Genomic DNA, 19,121 nt, shown 5'->3' on the forward strand with positions numbered 1-19,121 from the left:
ATTCAGAACGCTTTCACTTTCGGGGAGCTGCCGAATCCCTGCAGTGCCGGGACTGTCCACTAGAGGCGCCAGGTCTCAGTGATGAACGGTCCTGCTGAAGGGTTTCGGCCTGAAATGTCCACTGTACTCTCTCCCATAGATGCTCCCCGGGCTGCTGAGTTCTTCTAACATTCTGTGCGTGTTGAATGAACATCATATCGCTGTAAGTGTTTAAGCATTCTCAGCATGCATTATGAGAATAGGTTGAGTGAACTCGGCCTTTACTTCTTGGAGCGACGGAGGATGAGAGGTGACCTGATAGAGGTGTATAAGATGATGAGAGGTATTGATCGTGTGGATAGTCAGAGGCTTTTTCCCCAAGGCTGAAATGGTTGCCACAAGAGGACACAGGTTTAAGGTGCTGGGGAGTAGGTACAGAGGAGATGTCGGGTAAGTTTTATATACAGGCAGTGATGAGTGCCTGGAATGGGCTGCCGGCAACGTTGGTGAAGGCAGATACGATAGGGTCTTTTAAGAGACTTTTGGATAGTTACATGGAGCTTAGAAAAATAGAGGGCTATAGGTAAGCCTAGTAATTTCTAAGGTAGGGCATGTTCCGCACAACTTTGTAGGCCGAAGGGCCTGTATTGTAATGTAGGTTTTCTATGTGAAGGAACCACGGCCATTACAACACCAGGGTGGGATCAGAAACACAGTGAACAGGTCGGAATATAAAAGAAACAGAGAGAAGAGGCTGGTTCGTTGCAAGGCAGGACTGAAAGGGACAAATCCTGAAAAGCCAGACAGGTAGTCAATGTTTCAGATGAAGGATCTCGACCTGAAACGTTGGCTGTCGATTTCCGTCCGGAGATCCCACCAGACCCGCTGATTTCCTCCTGTTACTTTTTTGCTGGAGGACCAAGGAGAGTCAGACTAGCGTGTAAAACAGTGGTTCAGTGTAAACTTACAGCAACTATTAAATAAAGTTAGTACCATGGAACTGGAGATGGGGACAGTATATTGTGTTGCGAGGAGACAGATGTCGGTGGTGATGACCGAGATGTGGCTGCAGGAGAAAGCACAGGACTGGACATTATACATCACAGGGTGAAAACATTCAGTTTATCCTTGAGGTCCTGATTGTTACTGCTCTTCATGTGAAGTTTCCTGACTTCAGCCGTGTACAGCCCTGTTCCAATAAAAGGCCCGGTCTTGTTTGAAACGGTGCCCACACGTGGAAATCGTTTCCCTCGGCCTGTCCTGTGAACCCCTTCATCTCCAGAGAGCCGGCTTCCCCAATTGCCGCCCAGCCTCACACCGATCAACAGGGGGCTTCTACAGCAGCGGCTCCTTCCACGACGGGTGGGGCTGAGTGTTGTGGGGCCCGGTCTCTCGTTTATTGTTGTTATAAGAGAAGATAATTTATTCGTAATAAAATCATTTACAAGGACAAACCACTCCATGCCTTTCCATTCCGTACAGATTGGTCAATGTTTCCCAGACTGTTCTGGGACAGCGGCCATTCATGTGGCACTTTCAGATTCAGTTTATTGTCATTTAGAAACCACAAATGCAATGCAGTTAAAAAATGAGTCAATGTTCCTCCGGAATGATATCACAAAAGCATATGACAAAACAGACTACACCAGAAAATCCACATAACGTTTGGCAATCCCCAACCCAGAGTCCGGAGAGGCTGCTGCATATTAATATCATGCTACCATCTTAGCGCTTTTCCCGGAAAGGAGCTCCAATCCACCAGACAAAACAAGACCAAAAACTAAAACTGCAAGACCTGCACAGAACCACATAGTTACAACAGTGCAACCAATACCATAATTGATAAAAAGCAGACCATCGGCACAGTAAAAATAGTCCAAAGATATTAAAAGACTATAAATTCAAAAAAACCACCACACAGTTTCCACAAGTCCTCAGGGTCCCGATAGACTCGTCATCTCACGCCGGCGGCAAAAGGGAATACCCCCGCTATGGACCTCCATGGCGCCACCCGACTCAGCCTCATAGATGCAGCACACAATGAAAGCTCCTTCGAACCCAGCCTCGCAGACACAGCACACACTGAAAGCGACCTGACTGCAGCGGACTCCAAGTCCGTCGAACCTCCGAGCATCCCCTCCGGCACAGCTTCTCCGAGCACCATCCTCTGCCGAGCGTATTAAGACGCCCCCGCCAACGGCCGCTGGCAACGCAACCCCGAGTATTTTATATTAAATACTACAATCATTGAGGGGCTTCCCCCCACCCGACCCCTCCCTCTCCAGTAGGAGAAGAACCCTACAACCTGGTCCTTCCCCACCGAGCCCTCGCGATGGCCGCACCGAGCTTCACTGCGACCCTCGGCACAAACTCCCGCAGCCTGGAATGTGCCAGTTGTCAGAATTCTTCCTCGGAAATCTCGATGTGCTGGGATACAACAAGTTTCCGGATGACCAAAGAGCACCTTCCGACGAGCTGATGATCTGTCAGCAGCGCTTGATGTTTGTCTCCGTGTGCGTCCCCGGGAACCGCCGCAGATCAGAGAGTCCTCGTCACGCAGTGACACGGGCCCTTTCATATTCTGCCAGACCCTTTTTACAAACTGACAGTCCGCAGAGAGTGGGGTTACTGTCTCTTCTCCGCTACAGACGTCCGGCGGGCAGCGGGTTGTTATGATAACGTCTGGGCAGGCAGAAATGATCTGACCCTCTCAACGTAATGGCGCCTGTTGGTTAGGCCGATTGGTGAGGCCTGCGATGAGGAGTTCTGCCAGAAGTTTTGAAGTCTGTTAGGGAAACCACCCCACCGTGTTCATTGAGTCCTCCTCCTGCAGTGTCTGTGGGAAGTTCCATGCTGACCACTGCCTAATGGCCTTGTGGTCAAAGATGTTGGTGTGGACTAATTTTTCAATGGAGAACAGGTATGTGGCACTGTCCAGCTGACTGGGCAATGTGTGGCAATGCGCCAGACCCATTTTTCGGAAAACCGGTGAGAAACAGAACCTTGATAAGTAGTGGTACTTGGTGAGCACGTATTTGGGTTCCACACACAGCCTGGTGCAGCCAAGCACAAAGGTGATTACCAGAGTGAGGACGACATTGGGAAATTTTCATTCCCGTTGTCCAGGAACTTGTGCACGGTGATCCATCTGTCTGCTCCATCTTGGATCCTCAGATGAACCTGAAGACGGTTCGGGTGATTCCAAAGCTGGAGGAGCAGGACGTGGGTCACACCTGCAGCAGGTACAGCAGCCCTGAGAGCACCTCACACCTGATGACCAGGTTGTTTCCAGATATTGACATAGAACGCCAACCCTAGAGTCTCAATTTATGTTTTACATTCTCAGTCCACTCCAGCCAATTCTTGTTACAGACCTCAACCCATCCAAACCAAATCACCAGCACCTTTGCGTAATCGGACCTGATGGTGAAGAGGACACTGGATCAGTTGAGACAATTACCTAAGAGCAGGGCCTCGTCCTTCATGTAGTTAACCTAGGCCCCCGATACTGTCTCAAACTAGGCGAGGATGCTGATCAATCTGCAAACTGACCTCAGATCTGAGCAGAAGACGGTTCATGCACAGGGAGGGGTTCATTTGGGTCCCTCCACTACCCAGCAGTGTCAGTCCTCTTGTGCTCTTTTCCTTCCTGGTGGATTCTGCAAAGTGTTCTCTGAAGCACACAGACAAGACAGGGGAGAGTGAGCTACCTTGCCTGACTCCAGACTTGATGGGAAAGCTAGCTGCCTCCCGCCCATTGAATTGACGGCACTACTGATATCTGTGTGGAGCAGTTGGATCCATTGCCTGACTCCCTCCCCAAATCCCGTTTTGGAGAGTTCGTTCATCAACTACGTGTGTCATATCCTGTCAAAGGCTTTCCATCTTCCAAGCTGACCAAAGAGGCGTCCACCCCTCAGTCCTGCTTGTAGGTGATAGTATCCCTCAGCAGCACAAAGATGTCAAAGATCATCCTGGCAGATACAGCAGAGGTTTGGTCTGGGTGGATCACCCACCCCAGAATAGACTTGCCTCTGTTGGCGATGTCATGGGACAGGATCTTATAGTCTACATTCGAGAGCGAAATGGATCTCCAACTCTTGATGTCATCCCTTTCCCCTTCTGCTTGTAGTCGAGGGTGATGATGCCTTTCCTTACGGATTCCAACATTCTGCCAGCTAGCAGCATGGCATTGTACACATCCAGCAGGTCTGCGCCCATCCAGTCCAACAGAGCCGAGCACAACTCAGCCGGTAATCCGTCACTGCTGCGAGTTTTATTCGAGTCAAAGGAATGGATGGAGCTCATCCCCTGTCAGTGGTGGGTCCAGACTCTCTCGCTTGCTGTTATCTAACACCCGCTTGGTAGATGACAGGAACTTCCGGGAGATTGTGCTGTCTGTGTGCTTTCTGTCTTACAAACTGCTATTAGAACGATGTACAGATCCTCAGTACGTCTGTCTGTGAGGATGCTACTGAGTAGTTCCTCTTCCATAAAGCTGTGGATCACAGAGCTCCGCCTGTGAACCTTTTGGAAGAAGCAATGTGAGCAGGTCTCATCCTGCTCCATGGAGAGGACCCAAGAACGGAAGACCATCACGGAGGATTCGGCGACGAAGTGCTTGGTTGCCGCCCTTACACCTCTCGTACTCCTTCCTCAATCCACTGCGTTCACTGCAGTAGTTGCAACTTTGTAAGGGGTGCAGGAGCATCTGAGTACAATTGTAGACATTTGTTCTTCAAATGTCTTCAAATTTTACTTCAACAGTCAGAGGCGCTCACAACCATGTTGCCACATTCACTTCTTCAGAGTACAACCAGACGGACAGAATGGCGGGGCAGGCTCGATGGGCCGGATGGCCTACTCCTGCTCCTATTTCTTCTGTTTCTTATGTCCCATGAGCCTGCACCTGGACCATCGCTCTCCATACCCCTACCATCCATGAAGCGCTCTGTTAGGGAAATTAATTTGGTAAGGAATTTCAATTGAAGTTGTCAATAACAAATTGGACACGGACTTTGAAGTGACTAGAGAATATCATTACTCCTTAATAAGGGAAGAATAACTTGCTGATGGTGCAATCCCCAAGTCTTTCAAAAAACAATAGTCACAGCCTAATTTATACACGCGCACAGAAGTTTTGGGGTAAGGATGAATTGTACAAAAGGGACGGGTTGCACCTTAATAGGCAGGGGACCAGCATTCTGGCAGACAGGTTTGCCACTGCAACATGGATGTGTTTAAACTAAGTAGTGGGCGGAGGGGATGAACTGGAAATATAAAGATGGAGTTAAAGGGAAAGTGAAAATAAGAAAAGTTAAAAAGGACATCAGAATCAATGGAGAAGAAAGCTCAAGAAGAGGTCATACAGTATGGCCAAGCGAAATAGGAATTGATATGAAAGGAGAGGGGAGTACCGAATTAAAAGTATTATATATGAATGCACAAAGTATAAGGAATAAAGAAGATGAGCTTGAGGCTCAGTTGGAAATTGGCAAGTTTGATGTTGTGGGAATAACTGAGACATGGCTTCAAGCGGACAGGGCCTGGGAAATGAATATTCAAGGATATACATCTTATCGAAAGGACAGACTGACTGGCACAGGGGGTGGGGTGGCTCTGTTGGTGAGGAATGATATTCAGTCCCTTGCGAGGGGGGACATAGAATCAGGGGATGTAGAGTCAGTATGGATAGAACTGAGAAATTCTAAGGGTAGAAAGACCCTAATGGGAGTTATCTACATAGGGAACTATGGAGCTATGAGGGAGGAGCTGGGCAAAGTTCAATGGAACAATACCCTAGCAGGGAAGACAGTGGAACAACAATGGCAGGTATTTCTGGGAATAATGCAGAAGGTGCAGGATCGGTTCATTCCAAAGAGGATCCATTGATGACTCCCTCCCCAATCCCACTTTGGAGAGTCCATCCATCAAGTACGTGTGTGATATCCTGTCAAAGACTTCCCCTCTTCCAAGCTGACCACCTTCCCCCCCTCCTCCCCCGGTCCAGGACGGAGGTGATAGTGTCCCTCAGCAGCACGAATCTGTCAAAGATCTTCCTGCCAGGTAGAGCGCAGGTTTGGCCTGGGTGGATCACCCGTCCTGGAATGTCCTGGATCACCTTGACTCTGTTGGCGATGGCATGGGGCACGTTTTTGTATTCTAAATTAAAGAGCAAAATGTATCCAATACTTGATGTTATCCCTTTCCCATTCTGCTTGCAGTCGAGGGTAATGATGCCTTTCCTTATGGATTCCAACATTCTGCCAGCTAGCAGCATAGCATTGTACACATCCAGCAGGTCTGGGCCCATCCAGTCCAACAGAGCCGAGCACAACTCAGCCGGATGGATCTTTTCCAGTGTCAGTGGCTGGTCCAGACTCTCCCGCTTGCTGTTGTCTAACCCCTGCATGATAGATGATAGGACGTTTGGGAGGCTGTGCACTCTGTGCCCTTTCGGTCATACAGACCGCTATAGAAGGACCAACAGATCCTCAGTAGGTCTGTCTGTGAGGATGCTACCGAGTATTTCCTCTTCCATAAGGCTGTGAATCACAGAACTCCCCCCCCCCCCGGGAGACATTTGTTCGAAGAAATGTGAGCAGGTCTCATCCTGTTCACATCACATATTACAGAGATAATAAACCTGATTATCGGTTCCTTAAGCTTGTCTTAGCCGGGGGGTGGGAGCAGTGAGTTTAAGCTCCCACAAACTATTAAATGCCCTCGATGGTCTATATCTTCAATAACCTCTGACAAACAAGTCTAGATCCGGGCATTCACATGTGGCTTATGTACTAAGTCTGGCGGAACCGTTTCTACTGACTGGAGAACGGGCAAAGGCGAGTTAATGGCGTCTTAAAACCCGTCATTCAGGGAGATGGGCAACATCTGTGGAAAAGAGTCAACAGTCATCTTTTCCCTGAGAACATCTGTTCCCAATTTAAGCTTCCAGTTTCCTGCCTGATAGCCTCATAATTCCCTTTACTACAATTAAATGATTCTCTAACTTGTCTGTTCCTATCTCTCTCCAATGCTATTGTAAAGGAGATAGAATTATGATCACTATCTCAAAAATGCTCTCCCACTGAGAGATCTGACACCTGACCAGGTTCATTTCCCAATACCAAATCATGTACAACCTCCCCTCTTGTAGGCTTATCTACATATTGTGTCAAGAAACCTTCCTGAACACACCTAACAAACTCCATCCCATCTAAACCCCTTGCTCTAGTTTGAAGCCAATCGGTATTTGGGAAAATAAAATCTCCCATCACGACAACTCTGTTATTATTACACTTTTCCAGGATCTGTTTCCCTATCTGCTCCTCGATATCCCTGCTACTATTGAGAGGCCTATAAAAAATACACCCAGTAAAGTTATTGGCCCCTTCCTGTTCCTAACCTCCACCAACAGAGACTCCATGCACAATCCCTCCATGGCATCCACCTTATCTGCAGCCGTGACACTATCTCTGATCAACAGTGCCACGCCTCCACCTCTTTTGCCTCTCTCCCTGTTCTGACTGAAACATCTAAAACCCGGCACTTAAAAGTAACTATTCCTGCCCCTGAGCCATCCAAGTCTCTGTTATGGCCACCACATCATATCTCCAAGTAATGATCCACACTCTAAGCTCATCCACTTCGTTTACAATACTCCTTGTGTTAAAATAGACACATCTCAAACCGTCTGAGCGTGTCACTTCTGTATCACCGGCCTATCCTCCCTCACACACTGTCTCCAAGCCTTCTCTATTTGTGAGCCAACCGCCTCTTCCTCCGTCACTTCAGTTTGGTTTCCACCTCCCAACAATTCTAGTTTAAACTCTCCCCAGTAGCCTTAGCAAATCTCCCTCCCAGGGTATTGGTCCCCTGGGATTCAAGTGCAACCCGTCCTTTTTGTACAGGTCACAGCTGCCCCAAAAGAGGTCCCAATTATCCAGAAATCTGAATCCCTGCCCCCCGCTCCAATCCCTCAGCCACTCATTCATCCTCCACCTCATTCTATTCCTATTCTCACTGTTGCGTGGCACAGGCAGTAATCCCGAGATTACTACCTTTGCGGTCCTGCTTCTCAACTTGCTTCCTAACTCCCTGTAGTCTTTTTTCAGGACCTCTTCCCTTTTCCTGCCTATGTCATTGGTACCGATATGTACCAATATGACCTCTAGCTGTTTTCCCTCCCACTGCAGGATATCTTGGATGCGATCTGAATCATTCCGGACTCTGGCACCTGGGAGGCAAACTACCATCCAAATTTCTTTCCTGCGTCCACAGAATCGCCTGTCTGACCCCCTAACTATACTTCGCTATCACTGCTGTCTTCCTCCTCCTTTCCCTACCCTTCTGAGCCACAGGGACAGACTCTGTGCCAGAGGCACGGCCACCGTTGCTTCCCCCAGGTAGGCTGTCCCCCCCCAACAGTACTCAAACAGGAGTACTTATTGTCAAGGGGTACAGCCACAGGGGTGCTTCTTCCCCTTCCCCCTCATGACTGTGACCCACTTGTCTGTCTCCCATGGCCCCGGTGTGACCACCTGCCTATAACTCCTCTCTATCACCTCCTCACTCTCCCTGACCGGATGAAGGTTATCGAGCTGCATCTCCAGTTCCCTAACACGGTCCCTTAGGAGCTGCAGCTCGACACATCGGGTGCAGATGTGGCCGTCCGGGAGGATGGGAGACTCCAGGACCTCATACACCTGACATCGAGCACAGAAATCCGGCCTCACACATATATGACTTCCTTTCCGCAATTAACACAGGTAAACCTATCTCACCTCGTCCCGTTACCGCCTCAGCCCGTTGAGCCAAAGCCCTATCACTCTGCTACCTCTCACTCCGCTGCTCACTCCAAACACAACATCAACATCCTTTGTAATTTTTTCTGTACTCTTTCAATATTATTTACATTTCTCCTTTTGACAACAGCACCTCCATGGATACCTCCTGACCCGCTGAATTCCTCTACCACTTTGTGTATGTTCACAAAATGCTAGAGCAGAGGTTTATACCACGGATCCCTACCAGTAACTGAGGCATCTGTGAACCCCAGGTTGGGAACCCCTGTCCTAGAGGAACTATCTCACACTTTGTGTGGTTCAATGACGTGTCTTCTGAGGCAAGGAAGGAGAAACATCCATGTTTGGTGTTTTCAATCTGCTTCCAAGTGATACTGTAAACTGAATTGCTTTCAGTTGGATCTGCTGATGTGAATTATTATTTTAATTTGCCAGGCAGTATCTGTGGAAAAGAGTCAGCAGTCGACATTTTGAATCGAGACCCTTCATCAGGACTGGAGAGAAAAGGATGAGGTCAGAGGGAGAAGGTGGGGGAGGGGTGGGAGAAATAAGGAAGTAGTGATAGGTGAAAATGGGAAGGGGGGAGGGGTGAAGTAAAGAGCCAGTAAGTCAATTGGTGAAAGAGATAAAGGCTGGAGAAGGGGGAATCTGATCAGAGAGGACAGAAGGCCGTGGAAGAAAGGGAAGGGGAGGAGCACCAGAGGGAGGTGATAGGAACATAATGAGGGAAACACGAATGAGGAATGGTGAAGGAGAGGTGTGGTGTTGGTGGAGAAGGGCATTACTGGAAGTTTGAGGGATCAATTTTCATGCCATCAGGTTGGAGGCTACCCAGGTGGAATATAAGGTGTTGCTCCTTCAACTTGAGTGTGGCCTCATCGCAGCAGTAGAGGAGATCATCGACAGACATGACAGAATGGGAATTGGGAATTGGTCCACACTGGTGAGGCTGAGAGGGCAATCTTGATGACTGGGCATCTCCGGATCTCCTTACCTTCTGCGCTGGCTTGTGATGATGATAATCTTCGCTCATTGTCTTTTGAGACAGACGGATTCCAACACAAATTGATGAGGTTAATGCATGAAGGCCTTTTCCACTGAGGTGGGTGGGACTCTAACCAGACAACCTGCGTTAAGGGTGAAAGGTGAAAAATTTAAAGGGAACATGAAGGGAAACTTCTTCACTCAGAGGGTTGTGGGAGTGTCGAAATAGCTGCCAGCATGTGTCTAATACGAGCCTAATTTCAATGTTTAAGATAAGCTTGGATAGGTACATGGATAGTCGGGGTATGGCATGTTATGGTCCCGGTGCATTTCGATAGGAGTAGGCAGTTTAAATGGTTTCAGCATGGATTAGATGAGCTGAACGGACTATTTCTGTACGGGATCTCTCTATTATTCACTATGTGTTTGGACTATGGCAGGAAAACAGAGCACTTGGAGGAAACCAACGCGCACACGGGAGGAAAGTACAAACTTTCTTTCAGAGGACGTCGAAGTTGGACTCCGAACTCTGATGCCCCAAGCTGCAATAGCATCTCGCTAACTGTGGTGCCCAGTGTTGACCCAGTGTTGATAAACAGAGGAGGAAGGAGTGACTGAAATTTGGAGATGAGGCAGTTTCAGACAGGGGGCCGGGGGCTTGGCTGTTGTTTCCTTAGGGTTACAATGAGGCCAATTCCAGCTCCTGAGAGATAATATCCTCCGTCTCCCACTCCATACCACAGAGCACACTGAGAATGAGGGGAGACATGTTAGAGGTATACAAAATTACGAAGGGGATAGATAGGGTAAATGCAAGCAGGCTTTCTCCACTGAGGTTGGGCAGGGCTAGATCTAGAAGTTATGGGTTAAGGGTGAAAGGTGAAATATTTAAGGGGAACCTGAGGGGTAACTTCTTCACTGTGAGGCTGGTGTGAGTGTGGACGAGCTGCCAGCTGAAGTGGAGGTGCACCGTTTGCAACATTTAAGAGAAGGTTGGATAGGTACTTGGACGAGAGGGGGATGGAGGGCCATGGTCCATGTGGGGGTCAATGACACTAGGCAGAAAAATAGGCTGGCTGGGGCCAGAAAGGTCTTTTTCTGTGCTCTAGTGCTCAACGTACTAAGATTCTTCTGTTTTGCCATCAGATTTCTGAACAATCCCCAAATCCAAGAATGCTACCTTGTTATCCACTTTTTAAAAGCAATATTTATTTACTTGATTTTAGAAGAAAGATAGATTAGCTTTATTTGCCATATGTACGTTGAAACAGAGTGAAATGTGCCATTTGCTTCAATGACCAGCACAGTCTGAGGATGCACTGAGACAGCCACACTTCCAGAGCCAACATTGCTTGCCCACCACTCACTAATCCAGGCATGAGCAAACTACGGCCCGCGGGCCATATGCGGCCCGTTAAGCTTTTTAATCCGGCCCGCAGAACTTGACAAAATTATATTAATAAACCTTGTTAACGTTTTTTCCCTGCAATTCTGTCGTTTTCCCAATAGATGACGCACTCTATATACATTGACCTTTGTTGAGGTGCAGCGTATTACTCCACATTTGCGCTTTACTCTTTGTTCTGCTCGACCTATTTGTGTGAACAGGTGTTCAGCGTCATGAACATCAACAAAGCCAGCCACAGATCCAAGTTAACTGACCAACACCTCAGATCCATCCTGAGAATCGCCACAACAAAACTAAATCCAGACTTTGATGCGCTGGCTAAAAAGGGAGACCAACAACACTGTTCCCACTGAAATTAAAAATAAGTTTCTTCGTTGTGTTATGTAAAAATGCATTTGAAAATATTTTTTCAATAATCCTTACATGTTATATGTCATTTCTGTTAAGTGATGGACATGAGTAGTGCGCAGTTGCACGTACGTTCTCAAAATAAAAAATGCGCTCCAGATCAAATAACGCGCGCCGCATACTGGTGCGCTTTCACTGTTCTGTCTTTGTGCTGGTCGTTGTTGAGTTTTGGCACAGGGGACAATTGAATAAGAAGGAGCAGGACGAGTAGACCTGCATCTCCTACCGTTTTTGAAATAAAGACAGTCAGGAGGAGAGTGATGATGATAATATCTTGAAGGATAACAGAATTTTTAGTGCTTTAAAATAATAACTGTTACTATTAAAAAAAGCTGTATTTTATTCATTTAATTTTCAGTGTTTTAAAAGTCATTTCAATAAATAGCTAAATACCATGGGACTTCAAAGACAGATATTTTGTTGTAATGCATTTGTTCATTTTCAATTGAAATTAAAGCACATGTTTTCTACATATCCCATGATATTTTATTTTCTCTTATGAGGTGTATTACCAAAATACTCCATCCATCTGCTCCTGGTCCGGCCCCCCTGTCAAATTTTAGAACCCTTTGTGGCCCACAAGTCAAAAAGTTTGCCCACCCCTGCACTAATCCGACCCATATGTCGTTGGAAAATTTTATGCCTTTGCATTACGGTGTTATCACAAAACAACAAATAACATGTCATATATGTAGTGAAACTAAATCAGATTCTGATTAATCCATCACAACCATTAGAAAGTAGCAGTAAACAATTGATTTACCTTGAAGTGTTCCACACATCAAAGTACTAATTTATTGCTCTGGGATGAACATTACTGGAATTGAGAATCAATCTGTTGACTCTTCCCATCCTCTCTGATCATGGAGGTGATACCTGACAGCACTGATGAGCCAGGCACAATCAGTGTGGAGTCTGCACTTTCTCCATGTGACTTGCATGGGTTTTGTTCGGGTGCTGCGGTTTCCTCCCACAGTCCAAACACGAACGTGTTGCTAGGATAACTGGTAACAATAGATTGCCCCGGATGTGTAGGTGAAGGAGGGAATTTAAGGGGTTGATGACTGTGTAACACAAAACTAAATTGGTATAAATGAGCCTGCTTCAGAGCTTGGTGATTCTATGACACTACAGTTTGGAGGGTTCAGACTTTCAAGATAAAGGAGCTGTGAGGATGGGGAGACTTTCCAATAATCTGAGAAATAAACATGCGATTCGGCACATGCTGAAACTCTTGAGGGAAGTGCACACAGTGCTAGAGGAACTCGGGGACAGGCAGCATCGATGGAGGGGAATAAAGCAGTTTATTTCAGGCCAGGATCCTTCAGCAGGACCTCAAAAAAAGAGACCAAATTGCTTGGCCTGAACAGACATTTCTCACTCCAGGTGTTGCAGCCCCCCGAATCCACTGAGATCTCCTGCAGTCAGCGCCCACGGAGGAGGGAGAATGACCGATCCCACCAACGGACTGTGGCCTTACTGAAGCAGCAGAACCAGCTGCTGACCAAGGTACTGAACACCTCCATTGTGTCGAATGTTGATCATCCTTGAGCCGTAGGGCTGCGCGGGGAGCATATAGAACAGACCTTTTGGTCCATAATATTGTGCCAGACTTTAAGATCCACCTAATAGAAGAGGGCGCTTCACATCATCTGGCTGGACCAGAGTTAATGTATGAGGAATGTTTGACGGCATTAGGCCTATACTCACTGGCGTTCAGAAGAATGTGGGGTGGGGGGCGGTGAAATCTCATAAATTTATTGAATATTGAAAGACCTAGAGAAATTGGAAATGAAATTGAAAGGATGTTTCCTATAGTGTGAGAGTCACAGACAAAAGAGCAGAGCCTCAGACTAGAAGGATGTCCCTTTAGAACAGGGGTTCCCAACCTGGGGTCCATGGACGTCTCAGTTAACTGTAGGGGCCCATGTCATAAAAAGGCTGGGAATCCCTGCTTTAGAAGAGAGATAAGGAGGAATTTCTTTAGCCAGAGGGAGGTGAATCTGTGGAATTAATTGCCACAGACAGATGCAGAAGCCAAGTCATTGAGGACATTTAAAGCTGAAGTTGATTGGTTCATGGTTAGTAAGGGTGTCAGAGGTTACAGGGAGAAGGCAGAAGAATGGGTTGAGGGGGAAAATAAATCAGCCAGGACTGAATGACAGAGTGGACTCGATGGGTTAAATGGCCTAATTCTGCTCTGTGTCTTATGGACAGTCAAGAGCTGGCCGGAAGTCAACCCAATTCTGCATCAACACCCAGGCTGAAGTCAACTGGGTTGAGCTGGGTCGTTGTTCCTGCTTTCAGAATCCAGTGCCAGGATTCTGCTTTCGATTTTGGATGAGGTTTGGACTTCTCGTGCCCATCCCTACACTGCCCCTTGAACAGGTGGTGGTAACTGCCGGCCTTCAAACACTGATGTATGTAATGCCACGGCATCCTGTGTGGTAGTTCTAGGACTTACAGCCTTCAACACTGGAGGACTGATCCGGTGTTTTGAAGTCAGGATGACTGTGAACAGGAGGGGAACCTGTGAGTGGTGGTGTTCCCATGTGCCCACTGCCCTTGTCCTCAAGGGTGGTGGATGGAGCTTTGCACAACAAATTCCAGGTGATCTGGTGCAGACGAGAATACAACAGGAACATTGAGTATTTCTTTTCTTTCAAGAAGAGAGGCAGTACCAAACTGACATTGGGAATGTGTGGGTTTGTTCGATGTGGGCCAGTACATTTGTGAGGGAGAGGAGAGAGAGAAAATGATGAGAGGGAGATGGGGGAGATTGTGAGGTGGCAAGAGAGAAATGGCAAGATGGAGGGAGAGAGATGGGAGGAGAGAGAGCTCGAGATGGAAACAGAGGAAGATAGAGGAATCGTGAGAAATACAGATAAGGGACAGAGACAGACTCAACTGAAACATTTACAAGCTGGGGTGGGGGTATATTGACAAGGTTAATGTGGAGAGATAATTCTGTTCTGAAAATATAGAGCAGAATAATAATGATATGTTTTTCCTAAGATTTGAGATTTTGAAACCTCTCTACAAAGGGGGCTGGAAGGAGAGACCTACAATATTTCTAATGCAGAGGTAGATTGTTGATAAGTGGGGCAGGGGCATGAAAGATTACCTGGCGAAGGGCAAGAATGCAGAGTAGAGATTTCAAATGGATTAGCTGTGTTTTTATGGAAAGCCACATATAGAGGGGATGAATGGCCTCTCGAATTTGTATGTCCCAAGAACGTGCTGTAATGAAGTCCTTGAGAAGCATTTGGGAGAAATACCTTGACAACATTCAATACCCACATACCCAGCAGCTGTTTCATGTGGTTAGCATGTAGACAGTGGGCCGAAGGAGTCAACACAAGAAGGGTTGCATCAGAATGTGCTTCCTGCTACCCCATCCCTGACACTCAACGTACGCCATTAAAAGGGAACAGGATGGAGAATGTCGCTGGTCACTCACATTTCTGCTCCACAGGAAGTGTCAAGGAAAAGACAGTGGATCGCACAGCTGGAGAAGGAGAACTCAACACTGATCAGACGGCTACTGGATGCCCACTTCCAGTACTTGGCCCAGCCAGCACGTTCTGGAAGTCTGGAATAAAGTGGAAAATGTGGTGGCACCATCGAGGGGAGTGGGTACTCTGGGACAGTTGGGTGGTGATTGGTGTGCCAATTGTTGCTGAGGCATTTTTGTTTACAGATTGGCCAATGGCGATGACTTTAAGAGCCCACCCATTGACAGTGGCTGACCAATGGACCCCATTCATAAAACCATGTCGAACTTCATGTCGTCACAATTTCAGGGTACAAAATCTCAATTGAAATGTGAACATATATCAATAGGCATTTACCAAACAGTTACAAGAACTCCAAGTAGCCCAGGATGACTCCTCCCTTTGTACAGTACATTATAGCCTCACGTGTGGACAGATGGATGGATAGAGTCATAGAACAATACAGCAAAGACACCCACTAGTCCATGGCCCAGCTAGTCCATGGCCCAACTAGTCCATGGCTCAACCAGTCCATGGCTCAACCAGTCCATGGCTCAACTAGTCCATGGCCCAACTAGTCCATGGCCCAACTAGTCCATGGCTCAACCAGTCCATGGCCCAACCAGTCCATGGCTCAACCAGTCCATGGCCCAACCAGTCCATGGCCCAACTAGTCCATGCCAGCCACGGTGCCCACCCAGCTATTTCCAATATCCTGCATTTGGCCCATTATCCCTATAAGCCCTGTCCCTCCATGTACTGTACAATAACTTGTTAAATGATACCATTGCACCTGCTCAACCACTTCCTCTGGCAGCTCCTTCCATATCTGACCATCCTCCCTGGGAGGAAAAAGTTTTAGACAATAGACAATAGACAATAGGTGCAGAAGTAGACCATTCGGCCCCTCGAGTCTGCACCGCCATTCTGAGATCATGGCTGATCATTCACTATCAATACCCAGTCCCTGCCTTGTCCCCATATCCCTTGATTCCCCTATCCATCAGATATCTATCTAGCTCTTTCTTGAAAGCATCCAGAGAATTGGCCTCCACCGTCTTCCGAGGCAGTGCATTCCACACCTCCACAACTCTCTGGGAGAAGAAGTTTTTCCTCAACTCTGTTTTAAATAACCGACCTCTTATTCTCAATCCATGCCCTCTGGTACTGGACTCTCCCAACATCTGGAACATATTTCCTGCCTCAATCCTATCAAATCCTTTAATTATCTTAAACGTTTCAATCAGATCCCCTCTCAATCTCCTCAATTCCAGTGTGTACAAGCCCAATCTCTCCAATCTCTCTGCGTAAGACAGCCCTGCCATCCCAGGAATCAACCTAGTGAATCTACGCTGCACTTCCTCAATTGCCAGAATGTCCTTCCTTAAACCTGGAGACCAAAACTGTACACAATATTCCAGTTGTGGTCTCACCAGTGCCCTGTACAAATGCAAAAGGACATCCTTGCTCTTGTACTCAATTCCCCTTGTAATAAAGGCCAACATTCCATTTGCCCTCTTCACTGCCTGTTGCACTTGCTCATTCACCTTCATTGACTGATGAAGAAGGACTCCTAGGTCTCTTTGCATTTCTCCCTTACCTAACTCGACACCGTTCAGACAATACTCTGCCCTCTTCTTCCTGCTTCCAAAGTGGATAACTTCACATTTATTCACATTGAATGACATCTGCCAAGTATCTGCCCACTCGCTCAGCCTATCCAAGTCTCCCTGTCCTCTTCGCATGTCACACTGCCACCCAGTTTAGTATCATCAGCAAACTTGCTGATATAGTTTTCAATGCCCTCATCTAAATCGTTGTCATAAATCGTAAAGAGCTGTGGTCCCAATACAGAGCCCTGTGGTACCCCACTAGTCACCTCCAGCCAGTCCGAGAAACACCCATTCACTGCTACCCTTTGCTTTCTTGTCAGGTCTTTTTTCAATCTTTCCCCTTTCGCCCCTGAGAAACAGAATTCTATTGTACACCGTTCTTTTACATTCTGAACCATTTTATTGTATTTCTTTGTTTTTGTGTAAATGTCTGTAAGAACATGAATCTCAAAGTAGTGGCTGGTAACATTTATGTACTTAGATAATATACTTACTTTGACTTTGACCACATTCATTTCCCTCGCTCAAGTCTCATCCCTTTCTCTGGGAGATCGGACTCACAGATCTCTACAACATCATTCCCAGATTCCAGCAATGAGTAAATTTAAAAAATAACAAAATCTCCCCATCATTCTTTTGCAGCACTTCTACATCTCTGTGCTCTAATCACTGAACACCATTTCTTCCCCCAACCCCCACCCCGCCTCCCAAAGCCATGAATCACAATCACTTAGAACATTTCTGCAAGAATAACATTTCTGCCTCAAACAAAAGGCTAAAAATACTCAGCAGGCCAAACAGCATCTGTTGAGGAGGGAACCTGTTTCATGACCATTCTGATCACCTTGTTATAGGATGGATGTTGAGTCTTTAAAGAGCTTGCACAGATCCATAGATCTCTGAAAGTTGTCATGCATGTTGATAGTTTAGATGTGTTGGCCTTCACTAATCAGAGGATTGATTTCAACAGCCGCTGTTAATGTTGCAGCTCAGTGAAACTCTAGTTAGGCAGCATGTGGACTATTGTGTTTAGGTCTGGTAACCTGATTACGGGAAGGATGTAGAAGCTTCTGAGAGGGTGCAGACAAGGTTTACCAGGAAGCTGCCTGGAAAGGGAGCATTTCTTATGAGGATGGGTTGAGTGAGCTCTTTGGAGAGAAGGATGTTGAGAAGTCACTTGCCAGATGTGTGCAAGATCAGAAGAAGCATAGATAGAGTGGAGAGCCAGGGAATGGCCAGTACAGGCACTGTAGGTTTGCCAGGACAAGTCCTGTGTCACCTACATAAAATACAGTAGCAGTGCAACCACTCGAGTAGAGTATGCTGAACTCCCAAGGGGTTAATTCCCATAATGGAGAGGCCTGTGTACGATTTTGTTTAATGTGGAGAGGCTGATACACGGGCTGCCACCATACGCCCTTTGACAGACAAGGATCAGGGCCCAGTGGCGTGGAATGCAAGACGACCAGGGATCCTTTACTGCTGCAGCCTTCCTCCAGTGTGATGTCCACTGCCATTGTGATGTGTCCTCATCTTCCACCAACTCCACTGTTAGCTCTTGTTTAGGTCACTTGTCTGGAGCTTAGCTCCTGGGAGGGCCACCCATGGTGTCAGAGCATTGCTTGAGATCATGACAAGGTGACAGTCCTTAGAGAAGAAAAATACACCCGTTTCCTCATACCTTTGAATTCCCTCTCCCCTGCCCCACCCACACCACCTCAGTCTTCATTATTTCACATCAACACAATCCTTTCAAAGAGAATTGTTTTTCCTTTGGTTATGTTAAGGGAATTCCAAATTGTATTTTAATCACTTGTTATTTCAAGAGGCAAAATGATTCAAATTGTTGAAATGGCTGAGATTAGCATTATCAACATCACCCGGTCAAACCTATTTTTGCAATAAATGTTATCAGTTGATAATTTGTAAATTAAAAAAAATCCCATCAGCAGGACAATTGAAAGCACTCAAGTTTATAGTATCACTTGGTTGCAGGTTGAAAACTCCAAACAAGCCAACGTTCTTGTAACAGAACAATAAATGTTTATTTAAGCTCATGCCAGCTCTAAATTGGGAGATGGAGGAGAGGGGTGGGGTGGGGTAAGATCAGCCATGATCTTATTGAATGGCGGAGCAGGCTCAACGGGCCAGATGGCCTCCTCCTGCTGCTGTTTATTATGTTCTTATGAAATGGCCAGAGTGTCTACTCTCAGTGAGAGGAGGGTGAATGAACGCTGGGAAGCAGCAAGTAAACAGGATGGTGGGTGGGGAGGAACAGGATTGGGGGTTGGTGATGGGGGGAAACAAGATGGGAATAACTGAATTGAGATCCTATACAACCAGAACAACGTGGAGATTGTCCCAGACTGATGTGGCTGTAACTCACTGCAATACTGGACAGTCAGTTAATGACTCCAAGACAGATCGATGT

Source organism: Hypanus sabinus, chromosome 5, assembly GCF_030144855.1.
Source record: "Hypanus sabinus isolate sHypSab1 chromosome 5, sHypSab1.hap1, whole genome shotgun sequence".
In the NCBI taxonomy this organism is placed as follows: Eukaryota; Metazoa; Chordata; class Chondrichthyes; order Myliobatiformes; family Dasyatidae; genus Hypanus; species Hypanus sabinus.